Raw genomic sequence first — 24,293 nt, 5'->3', positions numbered from 1 at the left:
ATCTCTGGGCACATGCCAACTCAATCACTGGGAAAATGTGCTAATCGCATTGCCATTATATTCAGGAAACCCAGTGGGGAAGAACTTTTGTCCATGATTGTGTTTTCCATTGGGGTAGATTCTGATACCATTAAATACATAGAAGAACAATTTTCTGAAGACAAGTTTGAGTATCTTGGAATAACCAAAAGAAAGCAAAAAACTCAGCGATGTAAATGTTCTATGCAGGCCATTTCTCTCACAATGACCGTAAAAGTATTTGGAAAGTGAAAAGAAACTTAAACTCTGTGATTTAATGGTAGTTAACAATTTAAAATATTTAAACCCAAAACTGGAGAACACAGTCTTGTTAAGATAGTCACATTTATTTGGCGGTCTGTCTTTCCCCAGGCACATTCTCCATCACCACCCTAGCATGTATGCTGTCCACATGGTTCAATAGTTCAATGAGATACAGTATGACAGAGGTAGGCATACTGCACACCTCCGCAGGACAAACCTCTGTTGGAGAATAACAGTGGACTTTTATAAAAGTAGACATTTTTGTTTTGTTCTAAGTAGGTAAGCTGTGTATTTATGTAAAAATCCCTGTTATGGGCCAGGCTCGGTGGCTCAAGCCGGCAATCCCAGCACTTTGGGAGGCCGAGGCGGGTGGATCACGAGGTCAAGAGATCGAGACCATCCTGGTCAACAGGGTGAAACCCCGTCTCTACTAAAAATACAAAAAAATTAGCTGGGCATGGTGGCACATGCCTGTAATCCCAGCTACTCAGGAGGCTGAGGCAGGAGAATTGCCTGAACCCAGGAGGCGGAGGTTGCGGTGAGCCGAGATCGCGCCATTGCACTGCAGCCTGGGTAACAAGAGCGAAACTCTGTCTCAAAAAAAAAAAAAAAAAAAAAAAAATCCCTGTTATTTGTAGACCATACGCAATCACTTCAAAGAATAAATGAGCCCAACCTACAAAATTTACCTTTCGCCCTGAAAGATTTCACTCCCCCCCACAGTTTATTTTCATTTACTTTTGTCATGTTGTGATCACCTTTAAAATCAGTTTCCTCAATGACAGAACTACTTTGACTCATTTCTCTCTCCTTCAACTGCCATTATCGGTGTCACCAAATTCTACTGTATTTATCTGAGAGTTCTTGAATTTACGTTGTACTTTTCATTCCGATTATCACTAACCATTTCTCAGGATTTACGTCAGAGTCACTAAAACTGAATCAAGAACGCTCTATGTTAAGCCTCAGTTGACTCACCACAGTAGCACTAGATCTGTCTTCCTAAAACTATGCTTTTATTATATAACTACTCCTTGCTGAAAAATATTCAGTGCCTCTCTACCATCTACTAGACGACATCAAAACTTCTTAGTCTCTCATTTGAGAGTCTAATTTCATTCTGACATCGCAAAGTTTATTTTTTGTTCATTTCCATATAATTTCAACATCCAGATAGAGTGCTGCTGCAGATAGTTTGTTGCTCCAAATGACTTACATGCTCATGCCACTGTCACAGTCATCGCTTCCTAAGATGTCTTCACCTCCTCTCAATTCACACTTCAATGAACTTGCCAGACTCAAACTTCTATAAACCTATTCCAACAGCTTCAGCCACCAGCCCCCAGGCAGTTTTGTTTCTACAAGCACTGACATTACGGATTTTCTGCCAGATTCATCTGATCTTTTCCTCTTTGTGGCTACCCAGGAAATTAACATCGTAATATCATCAGCAGAACTCACCAAATTTCTTAATTAGCCTTTCATACTACAACTCTTATGTCCCAACACACATCTGTTAGAATAGGTGCCCTGTTTGTCTTTCTTAGGAAGCATATCACAACGAAAGAACTTGGGTACCAGCAGTTCATTTTGGAATTGATCCCAGAGAAAATCAGTAGGATAAATCAGTAGGGATAAAGAATGAGCCAGTAAGTTTGCATCACTGAGTAAGTTATTCCTGTGGAGAACTGAGGCTCACTTCCACTTAGGACTCTGGGAGACAGAGTAGAGCATGCCATGGAGTTAGTCCACTCAACATGTGAGGAAGCTGAAGGATCTCACCTCCAGTTCTCATTTGCATTGGCTAAGGGCTGTTCCTTGAAGTGTTAATTTCTTGGCACTTCGGGCCTGTTCCACATACAGGCCAAAAAAAGCTCTCAAGTACAGTGTCCCAGGACACTCTTGACATGCTCTAGAAAAGTAAGTGCCAAGAAGGTATGAGCCAAGTATTGAAAGTATCTGCTACTAAATGGATGACTCCCTGAACATATTTGTATCTGTGATAGAACGCCAGACACTCATATTTTTATTCTGGGTGACTGAGAGCAAGGGCTCACAAACTTTGGCAAATGGGCCTGACCACACTGCTATTACACACTTACAAAAGGAATACACAGAAGAAGATATTGCAATGGCCGGTAGATAAAATATAAGATGCTCAAAATCATTAGTCATCCAGAAAATGCAAAATGAAGCTACAATAATATACAAATTTATACCCACAAGAATGGCTAAAACTAGAAAGACTGATAACACTAAATGTGGATTAGTTATCACAGACCTAAACTTCCCATATATCATTTGTGGCTGGGTTAAACAATGCAGCTACTTTGAAGAAATGTTGGGTAACATTTAATAAAATTAAACAGGCCAAGCACGGTGGCTCATGCCTGTAATCCTAGCACTTTGGGAAGCCAAGGGGGATGAATCACTTGAGGCCAGAAGTTCAAAACCAGCCTGGTCAACATGGTGAAACCCCGTCTCTACCAAAAAATACAAAAAATTTAGCCAGGCATGGCAGCGGGTACCTATAATTCCAGTTACGTGGAAGGCTGAGGCAGGAGAATTGCTCAAACCTAGAAGGCAGAGGTTACAGTGAGCTGCGATTGTGCCACTGCACTATAGCCTGGGTGACAGAGTGAAACTCTGGCTTAATATAAATAAATTAAAAGGTACAAAAATAAACATAAACATATTTCTACCTATGACCCAACAATCCCACCCCTAGTTATTTACCCAAAAGAAAAAATATATACACAAAAACATTTTATAAGAATAGGAATAGTAGCTTTATTCATAGCAGGCCCAAACTGGAAATGGCCCAATGTCTATCAACAGGAGATTGCATTAAAAAATTTGAGTACATTTATATAATGAAATACTCTTCAGATATCAAAAATAAACTTCTGATATATACAGAGACATGGATGAATCTCAAAATCGTGCCAAATAAAATAAGACAGGAACAGAAAAATAGATGTTATTTATTTATATGAGGTCCAAGATGAGGAGAATATATACAGTCTTAGAAATCAGAAAGTGATTGCTGGGGCAGCTGAGGAGTCAAGCAAGGAGTAAGGTCATATTCTAGGTGATAGAAACGTGTGCTATCTTATTTTGGGGGTACTCATTACAGGAGTGCATATACTTACCAGAGTTCATCAAATTGAACACTTGAGATCTTTGCATTTTATTATGTCTTAATTATATTTCCATTAAAAAAATATATACTGCCATTGCAAAAGACTCATTCTGAATTTTCCATGATAAGAAAGGTGAGAGATGGCTCTGAAACTGAAACCCTGTGGTCCCCAAATTCTAATTTTCTAGACTCCATAATTGGCTAATCTGAGTTCCACTATCTTTCCCCTCCTTGGCACGACCTCTGAGAGCAATGCCAGGGAGCATCTAACAGCCAAAAGGCAGGCAGCCAGAAAGAAGAGCAAAGAGTCTGGATAAAGAGCCTCTGAATAACCAAGAGCTGGCAGCATTATCCGGTGTCTGCCAACAGATCAGGGGTCAGGGCTGTTGGAGCAAGAAAAAATGGAGCATAGCACAAAAGAAGAAGCCTCTTACATGCTTCCCGAAATTACAGAGCTCCAGGGAACACTTACTGTTCTATCTACTCAGTCAGCACTAGCAAACAAAAGAAAGAAAGGGAGGGGTAGAAGGAAGCTGCACTGAGGAAAGAAAATGGAATGAGGAAGCAGAAAATAAGCAATACTACAAGATTCCTAGGCACAATTTAGTACGTGCTAGAGGGAAATAATAACAGCTAACACTTACATGCAACCCACTGTCTATCAAATACTGCTTCAAGTGCTTTACATTTATACTGTAGTGACGCATGTATTCCTCACAACAACGTTAAGAAGTCGTTATTACACTCTGCATTTTGTAGGTGAGGAAACTGAGGAAGAAAGAAATAAATTTAAAATTGAAGGTCATATAAATACTATAACTATGAAACTACTAAACTGGGATTCAAATCCAGGCAGGGACTTCTTTCCTGGATTGGGAATCCATGCTCTCAAATATTATGCTATAATGCTGCTTAGCTTGGGTTCTTCCAAAGCAGATTCTAAAGCAAAGACTGGGTTGGGTTTGTTTGTTTGGGAGGCGGAGGCAGGGAGAGGTAATCCCAAAAAGCAAATGAGAAGGAAAAATAGAGAGAAAATGAAAAATCAATATAAATGTGTGTGTGTGTGTGTCTTTTTTTGTTTGTACTTTAGGTTCTGGGGTACATGTGCAGATCATGCAGGATTGGTGCACAGGTATATACATGGCAAGGTGGTTTGCTGCCTCCATCCCCCCATCACCTATATCTGGCATTTCTCCCCATGTTATGCCTCCCCAACCTCCCCACCCACCACTGTCCATCCTCTAGCTCCCCCGCAGCAGACCTGGGTGTATGATGCTCCCCTCCCTGTGTCTATATGTTCCCATTGTTCAACACCCACCTCTGAGTGAGAACATGTGGTTTTTGATTTTCTGATCTTGTGTCAGTTTGCTGAGAATGATGGTTTCCAGATTCATCCATATCCCTATAAAGGACATGAACTCATCGTATTTTATGGCTGCATAGTATTCCATGGTTTATATGTGCCACATTTTCCTTGTCCAACCCAATAGATGGGTATTTGGGTTGGTTCCAAGTCTTTGCTATTGTAAACAGTGCCACAATAAACATATGTGTGCATGTATGTTTCTAATAGAACAATTTCTAAACCTTTGAGATCTATGTTATAAGGTATTATCTAAAAATATAATTCTAAACCAACTAAATGGACCCCTCCTCTCAGCCAAGGGCACTCCAAAATTAACCTGAAATACACTAGTTCAGGCTTTGATGGGAAGGTGGGAAGGTGGGGTCAGACATGCCTCACTGGACCCTTCTCCCTTTGGAATGCTGGCATAACTGACCAGCATTAACATTGAAACAGAGACTTAAAACTGACAAAGCAGACGCTTTGTAGTAATAAGATACTAACATGACAGATATCAGGCCCTGAAAGAAACTGGAGTATTTTACTTCCAAACATATTTAATATTGGGTTGTAACCAATATTAGTAACCAACTACTTTTATATCAACCTATTATGCCTAATATTTCTTTGACATATTTTGAAATGGTCCTGCAAATCCATCTGTTGTGGAAAAATTCTGCATTCTGTAGAGAATCCCCATCCCTTTCCAGGTCTTTCCTTATCCAGGAGATAATTAACTAAGAGTCTAGAGAATTTTTAAATTGAATAAAAAACATTTACAATCTATTCTCTTAGAAGCTTGCTACCTGGAGTTTCAACTGAATAATAAGAAACTTGGTCTCCATACCTCTTAATCTTAAACCTAGACACTTCCTTCTATTCATTCTATGTCTTTAAATAAACTCTTTCAACCAACTGCCAACGAGAGAATCTTTGAATCTACCAATGTCTGGAAGCCCCACCCACCCACTTCAAGTTGTTCCACCTTTCCTGACTGAAGCAATGCGTATATCTTTTTTTTTTTTTTTTGAGACGGAATCTTGCTCTGTTGCCAAGCTGGAGTGCAGTGGTGCAATCTCTGCTCACTACAACCTCCGCCTCCAGGGTTCAAGTAATTTTCCTGCCTCAGCCTCCCGAGTATCTGGTAGTACAGGCGTGTGTCACCACCCCCAGCTAATTTTTGTATTTTTAGTATAGATGGGGTTTCACCATATTGGCCAGGATGTTCACGATTTCCTGACCTGCCTTGGCCTCCCAAAGTGCTGGGATTACAAGCATGAGCCACCACGCCCACCTTAAACATATTGATTGATGTCTTATGTCTCCCTAAAATGTATAAAACCAAGCTGTACTGTGACCACCTTGGGTACATGTTAGGACTTTCTGAGGTTGTGTGATGGGTATGTACTTAATCTTGGAATAATAAACTTCTAAATTGAAGCCTGTCTCAGATACTTTTTGATTTCCAAAGGTAAGAGCCCTGGATTCTGCTGAGGCCTCTGAGAAGTGCTCAAAACGTCACCTAGAATTATCCATTGCAAGACAATAGGTAGAGATTTTGCTACTGGGTAAGGGTTTCCCTCAAAGGAATCATCCCACCGGTACTTCCAAGCTGTGTCTGGACAAGAGAGAACAAGCTCCCTTGGCATCTGGAAATTCCTGGGGCAGAAAGTAGAAAGGCACACAGGTAAAATCAGGCAGGATGCTGTCAGTTGCTAGGTGAGTTAGAACTGTCCTCACAGTTGCAGTTGAAACCACGGATGAACCAGGGATGAGGATGGGGCAATGTGATACAGTTACTACCATCAACTAAGTAAGAATAATACTTCCATAGAATAAGTATTCTAAGAATAATAAGTGCAATGGTTAGTCACAATATCAATATTAACTGAACACCTGCTTCTACACATCTTTCATGCATTGTCTCTGAATCACCAAAGCAATCTAATGTTGTAGGTGTTATTATCCACATTTTCCTGATGAAGAAATTAGGATGTACAGAATCCAGGCAACTTGCTTAAGGACACACCAACTAGTAAGGATACAGAGCTAAGGATTAAAGCTTCAAAGGATACAGAATTATGGTTAATTATCTTACAAATAATCTGTTGTGTCCAAAGAATAAAGCTCAGAAATGCACCACATATCCCACTCTAAAAGGGAGCTTAAAAAAGAAACCATTATAGGCATATGGTAACATAAATATATAGAGAAAGTAAATGATCCAAAAGAGCAGAGGATTGTTATAAAATGCAGGAATGGGAATGGCTTGTTTTTATAGAATAATACCATTTTTGCCTGTTGGTAATATGACTATCATGCGAGAATATACTAAAGTTACCTAAAGTTCAGCTATCAGGGATGATGCAATAGCCCACTCAAATTGCCTGCACCTGTCTCCTTTAAAAGGTACTCAGTCACTATGGGTGAATGTCCTCAGCAGAAAGAAGTGGCAAGACAATTCTAGAAATAGCCAATGAATTTACACTGAAACAACTTTAAGTATATTCTAATGACAACTTAAAAATACTGCTTTAGTCTTAAGAAGAATTTATGCCCTTTCTAATAAATACTACTAAAATATCTGGAATATAGTACATGCACTAATAGACCAGAGTATCCTATAATAATTATTGTAGTAGACATGTTTCTGCAGCCTCTGCAGCCCAGCTAGTCCTCTCACAGCTCCTGCTGAAGCACATTTTTATGCAGACAGGGTTATTCCAGGTGATTTCCACAGCTTGTGTCTACGTGAACCAGTAGTCACCTGAGCAAGATGGAACCAATTAGATGTCTTTTCAGGCAATACAGAAATGTCATGCAAGGAATTGTAAATCTTATAGGGAATTTGAATTAAGAAATGATGACAAGGAAAAACTGGGATTTGGTTGTGTGAACGAAGACATAAGCAAAAAGGCCTATCTGGGAAGGAATAGCAGAGAGCAGGAGTGAGAGAGACGGGGGTCTGAGATGGGGAGAGGGAGAGAGGGAGAAAGAAAAGGTATAGACTGTAATTGAGATAAGAGAAGATCTTATTCAAAGGTGGTGAAAGAAATGTTTCAGTTCTGGATGGCTTCTTAGAGTTTGGCTCCAGTTTCTTGCAATACCTGGCTCCACTACTGACTCTGAGCTCCATAAGGTATTCCTTTATCCAGATATTAAGTTATGGTTTTCTGCTTAGATGATCTTGAGTAGAAATTACAATTAAATGTCCACTGACTAGGCAAAGTGAAAGGAGCAGCTGCATAGAAAGAAGCAGAGCTGAAGGACCATGTGGCTCAGACAGAAAGAGAAACCAAGGACCTTCTGGTTCTAATCATGAGGTCAAGAAATCGAGACCATCCTGGTCAACAGGGTGAAACCCTGTCTCTACTAAAAATATAAAACATTAGCTGGGCATGGTGGCGCGTGCCTGTAATCCCAGCTACTCAGGAGGCTGAGGCAGGAGAATTGCCTGAACCCAGGAGGCGGAGGTTGCAGTGAGCCGAGATCGTGCCCTTGCACTCCAGCCTGAGTAATAAGAGCAAAACTCCAACTCAAAAAAAAAAAAAAGAGAGAAAGAAAAGATGTGTAACATGTTTCATAGCAATCCTGTGTATCATTCCAGTGACTCCCAGGTTGTCTTCACCAGCTTGAATAAGTTTCTATTCCTAACAAGCGAACAGTTACTTTTCAGACACTGGTAATCTTCCCCTTTGTTCATATCCTTCCGTTTTCCACTGTAAAATGCATTTTTTGTCTTTATCTTTGGCTTTTAAATCAGCATTTCCAGTTCAGGTTAAGGATTCAGTGACCCTTCATTGAAGATTTTAAAGTTGTTTCAGTTCTAAAGCCAGATTCACCTAAGTAAAGATAAAAAGCCTGAACCAAACATTATACATAAATAATGACATTATAAGTCAAGAAGTTATTATAAAACACTGCAAAGAATACATGAGAAAGGCCATGTAGCAGATTATTAAATATTTGTTGAGAAATATATCATGTATACATAGCTTCTACTCCAAAAACAGTGTTATAGGTTTCCACACCTGTATTTTCTGTGTTATTCTTTTTTTTTCCCATTGTTGGTTTTATGTTAGCAGAATTCATTATGAACATCGTGATTTGGGAGAATGAGAAAGTGTTTATATACATGTGTATATGTGTGAGTGTCTTGTGTGTCTGAGTGAATACATGTACATGCATTTTTTTTACGTACCCACAGCGGACTTTCTGGTAAGCAAATGTCAACATGAAGTTCACAGAGAGGCTAAATGACTTCCTGTGTGTGTTTATTTCCCGTACTGCCTGTGAGGAAGTCTAAAAAGAACAGTTTCTACCCAACAGCTTGAGAGAGTTTCAATAGGTTTTTCAAAGTTACCTCCCCACCCCGTGCCCCAAGCAAAGGATTCCTGCTGTGTGGTTTCTAAAGATTTCACTTACAACTTGCTGAATACAGAGCCTGAATGGACAGTAAAACCCACACCAAACCTCTCTTTGCGCCCTGTGTGGGACAAGTGGTTACTTTGTTCATTTACAAAGGCCTGAAAGAGAGACAGAGAGAGACACAGACAAACTGACCCTATGGTATAAGAAGCTTCTTTCAAATAAATCCTTATAAAGGGATCTAAATCATGGCATTCAAAAGGAAGGAGGCTGCACAAGGAAACGGGCAGAAACTTTTAAGTTCTTCTCATACCCCGTCACCCCAGAGGAACAGAAAATATGTCTTCTCTTTTTTGACGTTATCTTTTGTAACATTCCTCAAAGATGAGTCTTTTGCTTGGTCTCCGTAGATTTGCTTCTCTGAGGAAAGTCAGGCTTTTCTGTTATTGTTATTGTTGCTCCCTTGACGTGGGGATTGTCTTTATTTTTCCAAAATCACTTGTTCTGTGGCTTGTAAACACAAAGCATTTGAGTGAGCTTTGCTTATCAGAGGCCCTTTTAATGAAATAATCATAAAACACGGTGCTTTCTGGCACTTAATTTTATTGTTATTGTCAAGCTTCAAAACTTCAAAGGGTGGAATGTGATAGAACATTTTTTGTGCTCTAGTCGTCATGTTTTAGGGCTCTTGCCAGTCGTGCTGTGCTTCCAGAGCTCCCACCGACGACTGTCCCTAGACCAGGAAGGTTATACCAGGTGACCCCTCCCACTTGCATCTGATTGGACTAGAGAATCTCCTGATCTGCCCTGACTCCTCACATGCTGTCTCCTAAAAATCGGTAATTGCCACTCAGTGACTAGTAAATCTCTAATAGGACACGATAAGAAGAAGCTCTGTCCACTATTAAATATTAATGATTACAGCGAGGGTTTCTGGCATGAATATTAACGGAGAGGTAATTTCAAATTCTGCCAGTTGCTTTCACACAATTTGCTGGGAAAGGATAGGTAGGTATTCAACTTAAAGCCTAGACACGAATTTTGACCATGCCCGTTTCTACTTAGTGATCCTAAGTAAGTCACTCCAAAACTCTGCCCTCTCCCCTCAGCCGAAAATCCCTGGCTCACTGTGGTTACTGTGTCCCCTGGTTACTGTTGTGGTTAAAATAAAATGAGGTATGTGAAAGTATCTGGTACATAGATCATATTCCAGAAAACCATGTTGAAAACGAGAACTATTGAGAAAAGTGGCTCAGAGCACAGGTTCTGGGGGCGGACAACTGTGATCAGCATGACGCTGCTTACCCCCAGCTCTCTAATTTTGTTAAACTCCCAGACCCTTCCTGTGCCTTAGTCTCTTTATTTGTAGAACTGGACTCATAGAACCCATCATCTAAGATTGCCATCGGAATTAAATAAGTTAATAAAGCATTTAATAGTTTCTTGCACTGAGATGTTACTAATAACTATTATTGAATTTAAAAGCTATTATTATTTTTCATTCTTAAAACAATATAAACATACAACCTTGTTTAGGGAGAGAAATTTATGAAAGCCTTGTCTCCTCTCGGTTCCTGCTTCCGTCCCTTTCCTGCTCCTTCCTCTCTCGATTTTCCTCCTTCTGTCCCTCCCCGTTCCTCCCTCCCTTCCTTCTTTCCTTTCTTCCCTCCTTCCTTCCTTTCCTCCTTCTCTCCATCCCTCCTTCCTCTTTTCCTCTCTTTCTAAATGAAAAAAAAAAAAAATTAACATAGCATAGGCTAATTTCTTTATATTTGATTCTAATAGTTATTTTTCTTTTCCATACTAAAAGTCACTGTACAGCTAATTTCTGGCTCAGTGCACATTCAATGAGCCCAAGCACACTACTGCTTCTGCATGAGTGTGCTGGAAGTTAAAGTCATATAGAACATCCCTGGAGGACAGTCCCACAGCCCCAGAGTGACTGTGACTGAAATGGGCTGATTCCCCAAAATGAAATTAGCCTATAAAAATGACAATAAGATAAATGGAAAACAATTCTTACAGGTCTTTTAATAGTTTAACATCAAGCGGTAAGCTAGTTTATCTGTTTTATGAGGAATTTCAATGCTAGACCATAAATGACGATTGGGCAGGAGTTAATAATCTTATCTCTGCACCTAATACCGTGTCTAGTACATGATGCTTCAAAAGAATCATCCACCTCTTCATTCATTAAACACTTATTTAATGGGGCTTACAAGGGGCAGGTACTGTGTAGAAGCCACGAGTATAACCATGAAAAAGACACAGACTCTGCTTTTATAGCTATTAATAATTAACTAGCAAGGCAGACACTTTAGTAAACAGGAAAGTGGTGATATATTTGATATTTCTGTGGATCTTGAGTTCAGTAGAAAGCTCTGTCCTAGAGATTTAGAAGTCATTAGTAGCTAAAACCATGCAAATGGACTGAGTTGAGAAGGCAGGGAGCTTAAGGCTGTCACCAAATTTATTAGTAAAAGCTTAAGGTGATGAGCTAATTCAATTAGGCCCAGTATCCAAAAAATTAATTCCCATTGGCCAAAGACATAAGGAGTGGCTTATTAGTGGAAAATTCTATAACATTACTGTTTCCATGCTACAAAGTATGGCAAAGTACCATGAGCAGTTTGCCCTTGGCAAGCTCCTTCTAATATTAGTAACACTTACTGAATCTCTACTTCAAAGGGTACAGATTATTGGGAGTTTTCATTCGCAAGCACAGAATATCTCTCTGAATCATGAAAATCATTACAGACTAAAAAACTGTTTTGAGTATAAGAGAGATAAGGGTAGAGTAACCATTAAATCTTAGTAACTAATGATAATCATCACCCAAGAACTATCCTACCCACCACAAAACTCTAGTTGCAATAACCCCCTCCTGCATCCTCTCCAAGGAATCTCACCAGAAGTTATGTGGCTTCAACATTGTTATGGTTTGTGCTGTGGAATGTTATTACGCACTTGTTACATACTACCTCATCAGCTACTGAATAACAGGCATTAATTGTCAACGTAGCACGTGAGCAGTGCAGCACTAGATCTTGCAGAAGGCATGAGAGGGTGACGGATACTCATTCTAAGTAAACTTTGATCTATCGGAATATGTCAATAGACACGCACTAAATGTGTACGGAAAGAACTTTCTCTGCTCACCTGTTGTTACCAAATTTTACTAATTCCAGATGTTCTACTGACATGTGAGCTAGTCTGTGAAATACTGCCCAATTTCTAGCATTTCAGCAGATTTTATTTTTCCTTTGTTTTTATTATTACATCATTTTGGAATTTACATATTTTGGGTTTTTCTGTGACAGATATATCTAAGCTCAAAAGCATTAAAATATGTGTTTATGGGCCAGGCGCAGTGGCTCACGCCTGCAATCCCAGCACTCTGGGAGGCTTAGGCAGGTGGATCACGAGGTCAAGAGATCGAGACCTTAAATCTGTGTGGGACTTTTGAATGTGAAAAGAAAGTTATGGCCGGGCGCGGTGGCTCATGCCTGTAATCCCAGCACTTTGGGAGGCCGAGGCGGGTGGATCATGAGGTCAAGAGATTGAGACCATCCTGGTCAACATAGTGAAATCCCGTCTCTACTAAAAATACAAAAAAATTAGCTGGACATGGTGGCGCGCACCTGTAGTCCCAGCTACTCAGGAGGCTGAGGCAGGAGAATTGCCTGAACCCAGGAGGCGGAGGTTGTGGTGAGCCAAGATCACGCCATTGCACTCCAGCCTGGGTAACAAGAGTGAAACTCCGTCTCAAAAAAAAAAAATGTGTTTATGTATGTACTTAAATCTTAATCTATTTCTTACATATACACACAATTCAGAATCATTTAGACCAGGGGTTGGCAATTTGTTTCACTACAAAGGGTCAGATAGTAAATATTTTAGGCTATATGAACTATACAGTCTCAGTAGCAACTATTCAACCCTGCCATTGTAGCATGAAAATAGCCATAGACAATCTGTTAAAAAAAAAATGGGAGTGGCTGCATGCCAATAAAACTTTATTTACAAAAGCAGGCAGTGGGTTGGATCTGGCTTGCTGGAGTTTGCCAAATACTATTCTCAACTGTCAACTTTTAAAATTTATCATTGTACTTTCCCCAGCAACAAGCATAATGTTATGGAAATAGAAGCTGGGGAAAGAAAAGGCTTTGAATCAATTCATACATTTCTTTATGCCTACTGCATAAAGTAATTGAAGTTGAACCTCAGAGGAAAGGATCATCAAAATAGTAGGTCTTTAAAACAGTAAGAATAGTGATATTGATGAGAGTAATGGGAAAAGGGAAATTGCTTTCTTCCTTCTAGGTCTACCAGCAATTAGCTCCATATAACTACAGAATGTCCAGTTAGATATATCTTACAGAAACAAAGAGAAACAGGTATAAATTTGGAGAATTGTAGGTTGAAGAAGTGTAGTTTTGACAATACAGATGCAGCGTTCATTGTGTATATCTCAGTTGTGTTGCGTTACACAGTCATGAACCATATAATAAAGTTTCAGTTAACCACAGACCATATATATCCAGCGGTCCCACAGAATGTTGTAGCCATCACAACGTCAGGGAGCAATGCATTACTCAGGTGTTTGTGGTGATGCTGGTAAAAACAAACCTACTGCACTTCCAGTTGCATAAAAATATATACGCAATTGTGTACAGTACATAATACTTGATAATGGTAGTAAACAACTATGTCACTAATTTATATATTTAATATACTATACTTTTTATCATTATTTAAGAGTGTACTTCTTCTACTTATAAAAATGGCTGTAAAACAGCTTGAGGCAGGTCTTTCAGGATGTTTTCCAAAAGAAATCATAGTTACTATAGGAGATAACAGCTCCATGCACATTACTGACCCTGAAGACTTTCCAGTGTGGAGATGAGGAGGTGGAAGACGGTGATATTGATGATCCTGATCTTGTATAAGCCTAGGCTAATTTGTGTGTTTCTGCCATTGTTTCTAACAAAAAGTTTTCTAAGTAAAAAAATAATTGAAAAAAATTAAAAATAGGCCAGGCACAGTGGCTCACGCCTGTAATCTGAACTTTGGGAGGCCGAGATAAGTGAATTGCTTGAGGTCAAGAGTTTAAGACCAGCCTGGCCAACATGGTGAAACCCCATCTCTACTAACAAGACAAAAATTAGCCAGTCATGGTGGTGGGCACCTGTAGTCTAGCTATTTGGGAGGCTGAGGCAGGTGAATCGCTTGATCCTGGGAGGCAGAGGTTGCAGTGGCCTGAGATCGTGCCACCGAACTCCAGCCTGGAGAACAGAGTAAGACTCTTTCTCAAAAAAAAAAAGTTTTAATGAGAAAAAAGTATATAGAATAAGGACATGAAGAAAGAAAATATTTTCTTGTGGCTATACAATGTTTTTAAGCTGAGTGTTATTACAAGAAAACCAAAAAGTTAAAAAAAAATAGAAGTTTATGAAGTAAAAATATTCAAGCTAATTTATTTTTAAATAAAAAAATATTTTAAAATAAATTTAGTGAAGCCTAAGTGTCCAGTGTTTGTAAAATCTAGAGTGGTGTACAGCAATGTCCCAGGCCTTGATATTCACTAACCACTCACTCGCTGACTCACTTAGAGCAGCTGTAGGCTTGTAAGCTAGCTGCATTCATGGTAAGTGCCCTATACAGTGCGCCATTTTTTGTCTCATATCATATTTTTACTGCGTTTTGCTTATATTTAAATATGTTTAGATACATCATACTAATGTGCTAAAATTGACAGTATTCAATACAGCAACAAACTATACAGGTTTGCAACCTAATAGCAATAGGTTATACCATACATCTAAGCATGTGGTTGACTATACCATCCAGGTCTGTGTAAGTACCCTCCATAATAATCACGGGACAAAACAGTCTAGCAACCCATTTCTCAAAATGTATCCTTGTTGTTCAGTGATGCATAACTCTCTCTCTAGCTATCTATTTGCGTGTGTGTAGTACATGTGTGTGTAACAGTTCATGGTATGACACATATACATATCATACATATACACGTGGAAACATACAGAGTGAACAAGAGAAAGAGACAAAAGTAAAACGTATGAGAGAGAAACAGAGCACTTATCTTTCCTCAGCACTTTGCAAACATTATATAATTCATTTTCACAACAACGTGCATGAAGTCCGTATTAAGGACTCTGGGGCTTGGGCTAGCAATTAGAAAAAATTCAGTTTCAAAAGTATCTCTAACCTCAGTGTACGTGATTTTCAGTCCCTTTGCCAAATTGCCTTCTACTCAATCAATAAATGTCAGAAGCAGAAGTAACCAGAAGAATCCAGAAGGACACCTGGAACAAATGGGACAGGGCCCTCAAGAGCCCTGCTTCCACATGGGGATTTATTATATGGGGGAATAAGCCGTTATCTGTGATTGTGCAGTGACATTCTGAGAAGCCCTTTGCAGTAGCTTTTCTGATGATGTTCTATGCTAACTGGTTGAATAGCCACCGTTTTCTAATTCTTTGACCCCCAGCACCAATCCAGTCTTACTCTCAACCTCTATAGTTTCTACTGACATAATGAGGAAAGTATCTGGCATGAAAGCATCCACCTTCTGCAAACACACTAACAGCTGATGGAAGGTAAGTCAGTAAGAGGCTGCTTCTAGAACATCTGCCTTGAAGTTGCAAATATCAACATGACTGATAACTGTTATGGGATGACTGAAGCTTAAATGAGGAGCTTTAGAATGGAAATCTGCTTCAAAAATAAACCAGCCAGTTGTTTGAATGTTGGAATAAAACTGACAGCAGAATTTCAGTGATGCCTCAGTCACTGCACATGTAGCAGATGGTGTCTCTGCCAGCAAGGAGGGAACATGGCACAAAAGAAACTAAGAGAGGAATTGTCAGTTCCTGGAGCAGTACTGAGCCATCCAAGTCAAGTGGCTGAGAAATGCCTAGACAGTCAAGACACTACTCTTAAAGTTACTGTGTGAGTATGAAAAATGGATAGGGATTCTTGCATCTCCATAGTCAGAAAACTGCCAATTTTGCAACATGCTTCGAGGCCTACACATCAGTAACCCTTTCGGGAAGAAGGTTTGATTTGTTACATTGATTCTAAAGATTTTTTTTTCTTTTTTAGGATGCCTAAGTAACTATTGCAAAATGGGTTTCACAGTCATAAGAGAAAACATGTAGCCCAATTAAAGAAGCTAATCTCACATTTCCTGTCAAATCGGAAGTCCCAGCTTCGTAGGATGTAATCCATAAAATTAAAAAAAAAAAATCAAAGAATACTCAGTAACTCATGGTTCAAGATTAGGCAGGGAATACAAGTTTATTTGTGTAAGTTGAAATTTAGCCTTTAAAAAGTGGTATATATTTAGTCTGGCAGAAAGCCTTGCTAAGATAAATATTATGTGTGTGTATGTCTATGTACGTCTTGACATTTTTATTTCCTCCAGAAGCTTCACCCATAGGAAAATATACAATTTAGGTAAATTACATAAAAGCACTGAACTGGTAAACTTCCTAATTCCCCACCCCCATCTCATCACTATTTCCACCATCAACTGGGAATCCCAGCCATTCCAGGGTGTCAGTAAGAACTACAGGTTTTTCAAATGCTGTACATTCTCATAAAGGGGAACTGAACATTGGGTACACATGGACATAAAATGAGAATGACAGACACTAAGACCACAAGAGAAGAAAGTGAGGCACAGGGGGCAAGGGTTAAAAAACTACCTATTGGGTATTATGCTCACTACCTGGGTGATGGGTTCAATTATTCCCCAAACTTCAGCACCATGCAAAATCTCCTTGTAACTGTCCTCCACATCTACTACCTAAATCTAAAATAAGGATTTATTTTTTAAAAATGTGTAAAAAAGACAAATGAGCCAACAAGTCATGGAAAGACATGGAGCAACATTAAATGCACGTTGAGCAGTGAATGAAGCCAATTGGAAAAGGCTATGTTCTATATCAAACTATGTAACACTCTGGAAAAGTCAAAACTATAGAGACAGTAAAAAGATACATGATTGCCGGGAGTTCAGGGAAAAGGAAGAGAAGACAGATGAATAGGTAAAGCTCAGCAGATTTTTAGTGCAGTGAAACTATTCTGTATGATACTTTAGGAGTGGATGCATAACATTGTGCATTTCTCAATACCCATAGAATTGTACAGCACAAGTGTGAACCCTAATGTAAGCTATGAACTTTAGTTAATAATGCATTGATACTGGCTCATCAACTAGAACAAATGTACCATACTAACACAAGATGTTAAAATAGGGGAAAGTGCTGGAAGAAGGAGGGAGGTACATGGGAACTCTCCATACTACCTGCTCAAGTTCCCTGTAAGCCTACAACTGTTCTAAACTTTGTAAAAAGAACTATGGGTTTTGTGTCCACATATGTTTTTGTAAATGCATCTCAACTCAACTTTATAAATTTTTTATTTCAAAATAAGATTTTTTTAAAGTCAGGATTCAAAATTGTGATTTTACACACAAAAAAGCAACAGTTATGAGTAAGAACCAAAGTTTTTATGATGGCTTTCAAGGTCCAACCTTATCAGTGTCTCCTGCCTGAATCTCCCTCTATTCTCCTCATCAATAACTCTATCTCAGCCACAGGGGACCCCTTCTCATCTCAGACACATATTATCCTGCTCTTGTTTCTCTTGCTTCAAACATGGCCCTTGCTATTCCTTAATACTGGAAAAAGCTTTCCCTCCGAAAATCTCACAGCTGTGTTTAAAGGTCACATGGCAAATAGCTGCCCCACATCACCCCACATGAAGGGCATCATGCTTATGTCACTCCTGTACTATGTATCCCTTTATCCTACGGGGGAGGTGGAATTCTAACATGGCCTCTGTGATCCACACCCCTTTGTGTCCATGCTGTGCATCATCCCCAGGGATGTGAAGATGATGGACTTTACTTCCCTGATTAGGTTATGCCACAAGGCATAGTTGAGTTTAAGAAAGGGAGATTTTCTGTGTGGGCTTGAACTAATCATTTGAATCCTTTGACTCTCCATTTACAGGTCAGAGAAAGTGAGATCGTCAAAACAGCAGAGAGATTTTACTGCTGGCTTTAGAGAAGCAATTTCCATGTTGTGGAGAGGACCACATGGAGGAAAGTGGGGGTCAGCTTCTAAGAGCTGAGAACATCCCTCTGGTAGATAGCCAGTAAAGAAACAGGGATCTTATTCCTACAAAAACAAAAAACTGAATTTAGCCAATAAGCTAAATAGGCTTGGAGGAGGTCCTTGAGCCTCTGATGAGATAGCAGCCTTGGATGACACCCCAGTTTTGGCTATGTGAGATCCTGTGTAGAGAATCCAAGTATATCCTGTAGGATCCCTGACCAAAATAAAGTGTTAGAAAATTTGTGTTATTTTGAGCTGCTAGGTGGACTTTTCTAGAGAGGTGACAATTTATTACACAGCAATAGAAAATAAATAAAACCTTTTAATTTTTTACAAGGCATTTATCTCTACTTGGCATATCACCTGTCTACTTCTTTATTGATTTATTGTCTGTCTCCCCTCACTGGAATGCATGCTTTATGAAGACATAGACTTATTAGTTTTGTCCACTATGGTATCCGTACCGCCTAAAACAGTGTCCACAACACAGAAGGCTCATATTGAATATTTATCAAATAAATGAAGGGAACTTTGCACTTGGGGAGAGTGGATCCTTTCTTCAAGAAAAAAAGAAAAGAGAAAAGGCAGAATCTCTAGCCCTTAGTGACAGCCAGAAAAAATGGGAGGGCCCTAGGCTATTATCTGGTTACACATTTCAGCATGCCTGCTCTCTTCTCTTGCTGTCCATAGAAATTAAGCTGAAACATATCTTTCCCAGAAATGAGACTCACCTGTATCTCCAGAGCAGGTGTTAGGAAACAGATACGACATTTACCAAAGGACTTGTAGGTGATCTCATGAAGAAAACTGAACCCCTAACTACAATGCCACTAAAACCTACAGTGAGATGCCACTTCACAATCACTGGGATGGCAACTGTTTAAAAACCAAAAACAAACATAAAAAACCCACACTTGTTGGTGAGGCTGTGGAGAAGTTGGCACACCTGCACACTGTTGGTAAAGAATATAAAATTGTATAGTTATAATGTAAAGCAGTAGGGCAGTTCCTCACAAATATTAAAATAGAATGACCATTTGATTCTGCAATCTCATTTGTAAATTTAAAGCCAAAATAATCAAAAGTAGAGTCTTGGAAAGATATTTGTACATCCATGTTTATAGCAGCATTCACAGTAGCTAAAATGTGGAAGCAACCTAACTGTCCATCAGTGGGTGAGTGGAGAAGCAGAATAATATTCCATTATTCATAAATGAAATATTATTCAGCCTTAAATAAGAAAATTCAGATATATGCTATCGTATGGATGAAGCTACAAGACATCATACAATGAGAAAAAAGCTAATCACAAAAGGACAAACACTGGATGATTCCACTTATGTGAGGTACTCAGAGTCATCAAAAACATAGAGAGCAAAAGTAGAATAATAGTTGCCAGGACCTGGGGGGGAGAGGAATGGGAGATTATTGTTTCATGGGTATAGAGTTTCAGTTTTGCAAGATAAGAGTTCTGGACATGGACGGTGGTGATGATTGCACAATATATGAATTTTATACTACCAAACTATATATGTCAAGATGTTTAAAATGATAAATTTTATGTCATATACAATTAAAGATTTTTAAAAATCCCCAACCATAAATTGCTAAACCCAGTAGCAAGAATGACACTTAAAACCAAACCAAACAAACAAAAACCAAAACCAGCACACACCTAGAGCAGAGTATACTGAGGGGAATTCAAGGGTAAAACCATTATAACTGGCAAACGGATCTCATATAGATTATGGGATAAACTACCCAAAAGATGAAACCTTAGAAACCTCAAGCACACACTATAATTGAAATGAATTTTTAAAATAAAAAAGATGAAAAATGTTACAGTCAAGAGAAGCATACCTATATAACTATAATGCAAAATTTATTTTATCTCTAAGAAACTGACAGATTAAATAGGCCCCCAAAATGAATGCTATAGAGAATTAGCATGTATGAAGAGACGACTAACAAATATACATACATGTATAATACTCTGTTCTCCAAAAATAGGTTACGCATTCTTTCTTAGGAAATATAATTGTTGACTAAAACTGTGTCTTAGGGTACCAACAGAAGAGGTCATACAAGCCATTCTCAGAGGCCACAATGCAAAGAATATAGAAATATATAAAAGATCTCTTCCCTTTCCCCCAAAAATCGGATCTTCAACCAAATAAAATATAAAGTAGGAGTGAATGAAAGCAAAATTATGGAACACATACTTGAAAAACATACAATTTAATGAAGTTTAAAGTTAGTTTTCTGATAAGCTCACTAAAATAGAGAAAAAAAATATTTGAAATTACAATCCTTAAAAGAAAAAAGAAGGCTGAAAGAAACCAACTTCAGGAAAAAAGAAAAAAGACACCAAGAAGCCAACTTTAGGGAGAAATAACTGTACATTAAATTAAATTCTTTAAATTATGTGATTTAAGGAAAAATAAAAAGAAGGCAAAGGGGAAAAAAGAAAATAATGTTTAACTTTAAGCTAACATATTACACAATGTTCTTTGGAAAAAGTACTCTTATCATCATTGACTTATAAAGGAAAATGAAAAGGAAGTAAGGTCTACCTTTAAAAGTATCATTAAATCCAAACAGACTCAGGGCTGGCTTTCGTTAAAGCTGTAATGAACATGATATCTACCTCACAGATATATACATACACTCATGCATACATACATACATATTCCATGGCACAGCAATTCCTCATCATTGTATTTCCATAAGAGAAATACAGCACACATGAACCAGAAAGCATATATGATCATTTTCATTGAAGTATTATTTTTAATAGCACAGATTATACACAATCTAAATTCAGTGAGTTTGGAAAATTAAATAACTGACTTCTATGGCAGACGGTGTTAGCTACCAATTCATTCTTCTTCCTTATAAGCTGAACAGCTTCATTTCAGCAATATATGCAGTCTCAATGATATATCATTACAGGGCTAATCCAATGAAAATTATTGGTTTCCCCTTTGCTGGATGTTCATGTCCCCACCCTCCCTTGCAGCTGGTGTGGAACTGACACAGTTTTGGTGAGTAAGATGCAATGGGAAGTATATGGAAAGATACTGGGCTTTCTAGTAAAATAAAAGCTATTTTGTCCTGGCCTTCTTACTCTTGCTTTTAAATGCAGTATGAACAGGGCCTAGAGCAGAAGCAGAGAAAAAACCAGGAAAGTGCCAACATGTGAGGATGGTTAGGACAGATGAAAAGAATATGGGTCCCTGAATAACATTGCCAAGCCACTGTCTCAGCCCTGAACATATTATCTTCAGTTATTGTGTTAGTAAAATAACAAATGTCTGTCTGTGTTGTTTGATACATAGGTAGAGGTTTGGGTACTTTCAGATAGATGTCTCCATTACACATTCTGTGGAATATTGTGTGATTGTCAGAGGGAATCATATAAATCCATATTTTCTGATATGTTGCTAATTGTTAAAAGCAAGGTATAAAGTCACATATACATAAATGTATACATTATTAAAACATTTATGAGGCTGTATATATACCTATATATCTCTATCTATATAAATGCTTAGATAAAGGTCTGAAAGTCTATAAACCAAACTGATAATTGATAACGGTGGTGTCTAAGGAGAGGGAACAAATTGGAGATGAAGGTGCAGATGGGGATACATTCAGTGCAATTATAATTTCTTGTATGACTAAAAGTAGATATATGAAAAGTCAAGTGAAATAAAATAATTTCAAATAAAAACAGTGAAGAGTAGAAACATGTATTTTGTTGACTTCAAAGTCTTACCAAACTGCATCAAATGGTCAGAAACTCTGAGTAAGTCATGAATGCAAAGTATTTTTGGGATCTATTCATATTTTAAATGTGTGGAGGGAGCCAGGCATGGTGGTTTATCCCTATGATTACAGCACTTTGGGAGGCACAAGCTGGAGAATGGCTTGGAAGCCAGGAGCATGAGAGCAGTCTAGCCAGCAAAGCAAGACCCTATCTCTACATAAAAGTTTTAAATATTGCCAGCCATGGTAGTGTTCTCCTGTTGCCTCGCCAACTTGGGAGGCTAAGGCAGGAGGATCTCTTTAGCTCAAGAGTTCAAGGCTGCATTCAATAGCTATGATTATGCCATTGCACTCCAGCCTGGGTGACAGAGCAAGACTCCATCTTAAGAAATCCTGCAGTTTTCACTCATAGGCAGGTGTTGAACAATGAGAACATGCAGACACAGGGAGGGGAGCACTACACACTGGGGTCTATTGAGGGGAATAAGGGAGGGACAGCAGGGGGTGGGGAGTTGGGGAGAGACAGCATGGGGAGAAATGCCAGATATAGGTGAAGGGGAGGAAGGCAGCAAATCACACTGCCACGTGTGTACCTATGCAACTATCTTGCATGTTCTTCACATGTACCCCAAAACCTAAAATGCAATTAAAAAAAAGAAATAAATTTTAAAAACATTAAATTAAAAATATAAAATATGTGGTTGATATTGTATATATATGGAATATTTATACATTTTTAAGTATCCTGTGGAAAATAAATTTGTTTATGCTAACAAAACAAAGGTATGGACAAATATATCTCCTAACCATATAGAGGTACAAGGGAAATAGATGCCTTCAAACACAAAAGGATTTATTTCTCCACAAATGTTGTCACGAAAGATCTTATGTTGTCCTGTTGTTGTGATGAGTACACTGTGAAAGACAGGTGAAGTGTTGCCTCAATCCACATACGCTCTCCCACAAATGGCAACCCACAATATTTTCCCACCGCAAGATAGCAGATGGTGATGGCACAAATTACAGAAAATTGTTAAGACATTATATGTTGAATACGTTGGAACATTTATTCACAAGATTAATTATGGAGCTAGAGAGACATTAGCAAATAGACAAGAGAAAAAGATATGTTTAAAAATGAGATCCAAATGAGACAGAAACAATTAACATGATAAATCAGCAAAGTCAGACAATAACTTCATGAAAACATAGGAAACTTTAATTTATGCAGGACAGAATATCAGTTCTTTCTAGTTTTGTACCTCAGCACTGAGGACTAGATGTTTATTCAATATTTGTTGTACATGGCTATGTGCCAAAGATTGTGCCGGGTGCTTCGAAATCCAAAATGAAAAGCCATAGTCTTTGTTCTTAAGAAATTACATCTAGTTGTTACAACCGAGTAATATTAGAGTAGAGTGAAAAGAATTTTACTAAAAACAAGCAAGGTAGAAAGAGTGACCCAATTTGGGTATAGTTAACACCGTCAAAGGAATAAATAAGGTGATACAGGACAAACATGGTGGTGTGGGATACAATTAGCCATGTTGAGGGAACAGAGAAATCAGGTTTGATTGATGCACAAGTGAGGAGGCGGCATGATGAGGTACGCCTGTAGCTAGAGCTAAACTCAGAAAGGCTGGTAATGCAAATGAAAGTGTTTGTCCTGTGTCCTCAACTGTTAGGATGTAATTGCACTGACATGATGACACTTACATTTGGAAAAGTTTAGACCTGCCTATTACTCCAGCATGAGCGGAGAAGAGGAACTGAAGAGGGACTAACTGGAGACAAGGAGACGAGGTGAAAAGCTGTTGCAATAATCTGAGCAAGCAATGTTGACAGCTTCCGTTCATGCATACGGCAGGTGCTTAAAAAACATTCGGTGAATAAAATAATTGGAATATTTTCTTCTCTCCTTTCCTCACCTTAAAGTGCTACCATATTCACTGTAAGGTAAGGAAAGGAGAGAAGAAAATAAAGAAGAAAGGAGAAAAGACACATAAAATGAGAAAGAGAGCCTGTCCATGGCATAGCATTTCTAATGTTATCAAAGGTTAAGAATTTGAGACTGCTAAATCTCCAACTTTTCTCAGTGCACACCATCTTCTTTCCTGGCTTTCTTATGTTAGTTTTTATTTATTTATTTATTTTTTTTGAGATGGAGTCTTGCGGAGTCACCCAGGATCGAGTACAGTGGTGCGATCTCGGCTCGCTGCAATCTCCACCTCCCGGGTTTAAG

The 24,293-nt window shown here is 38.6% G+C and overlaps 1 protein-coding gene across 11 annotated transcripts in view; it reads right to left on the bottom strand.

The window, feature by feature from the left end:
* RBMS3 (RNA binding motif single stranded interacting protein 3) overlaps positions 1 to 24,293 on the bottom strand; it is a 1,216,467-nt gene that overhangs the window by 854,075 nt on the left and 338,099 nt on the right. The gene's annotated exons all lie outside the window — the stretch shown is intronic.

This window comes from Callithrix jacchus, chromosome 17 (assembly GCF_049354715.1).
Source record: "Callithrix jacchus isolate 240 chromosome 17, calJac240_pri, whole genome shotgun sequence".
Taxonomy (NCBI): Eukaryota; Metazoa; Chordata; class Mammalia; order Primates; family Cebidae; genus Callithrix; species Callithrix jacchus.
Note: the sequence above shows the minus strand (reverse complement) of the source record. Positions and strands in the feature narration are given on the sequence as shown.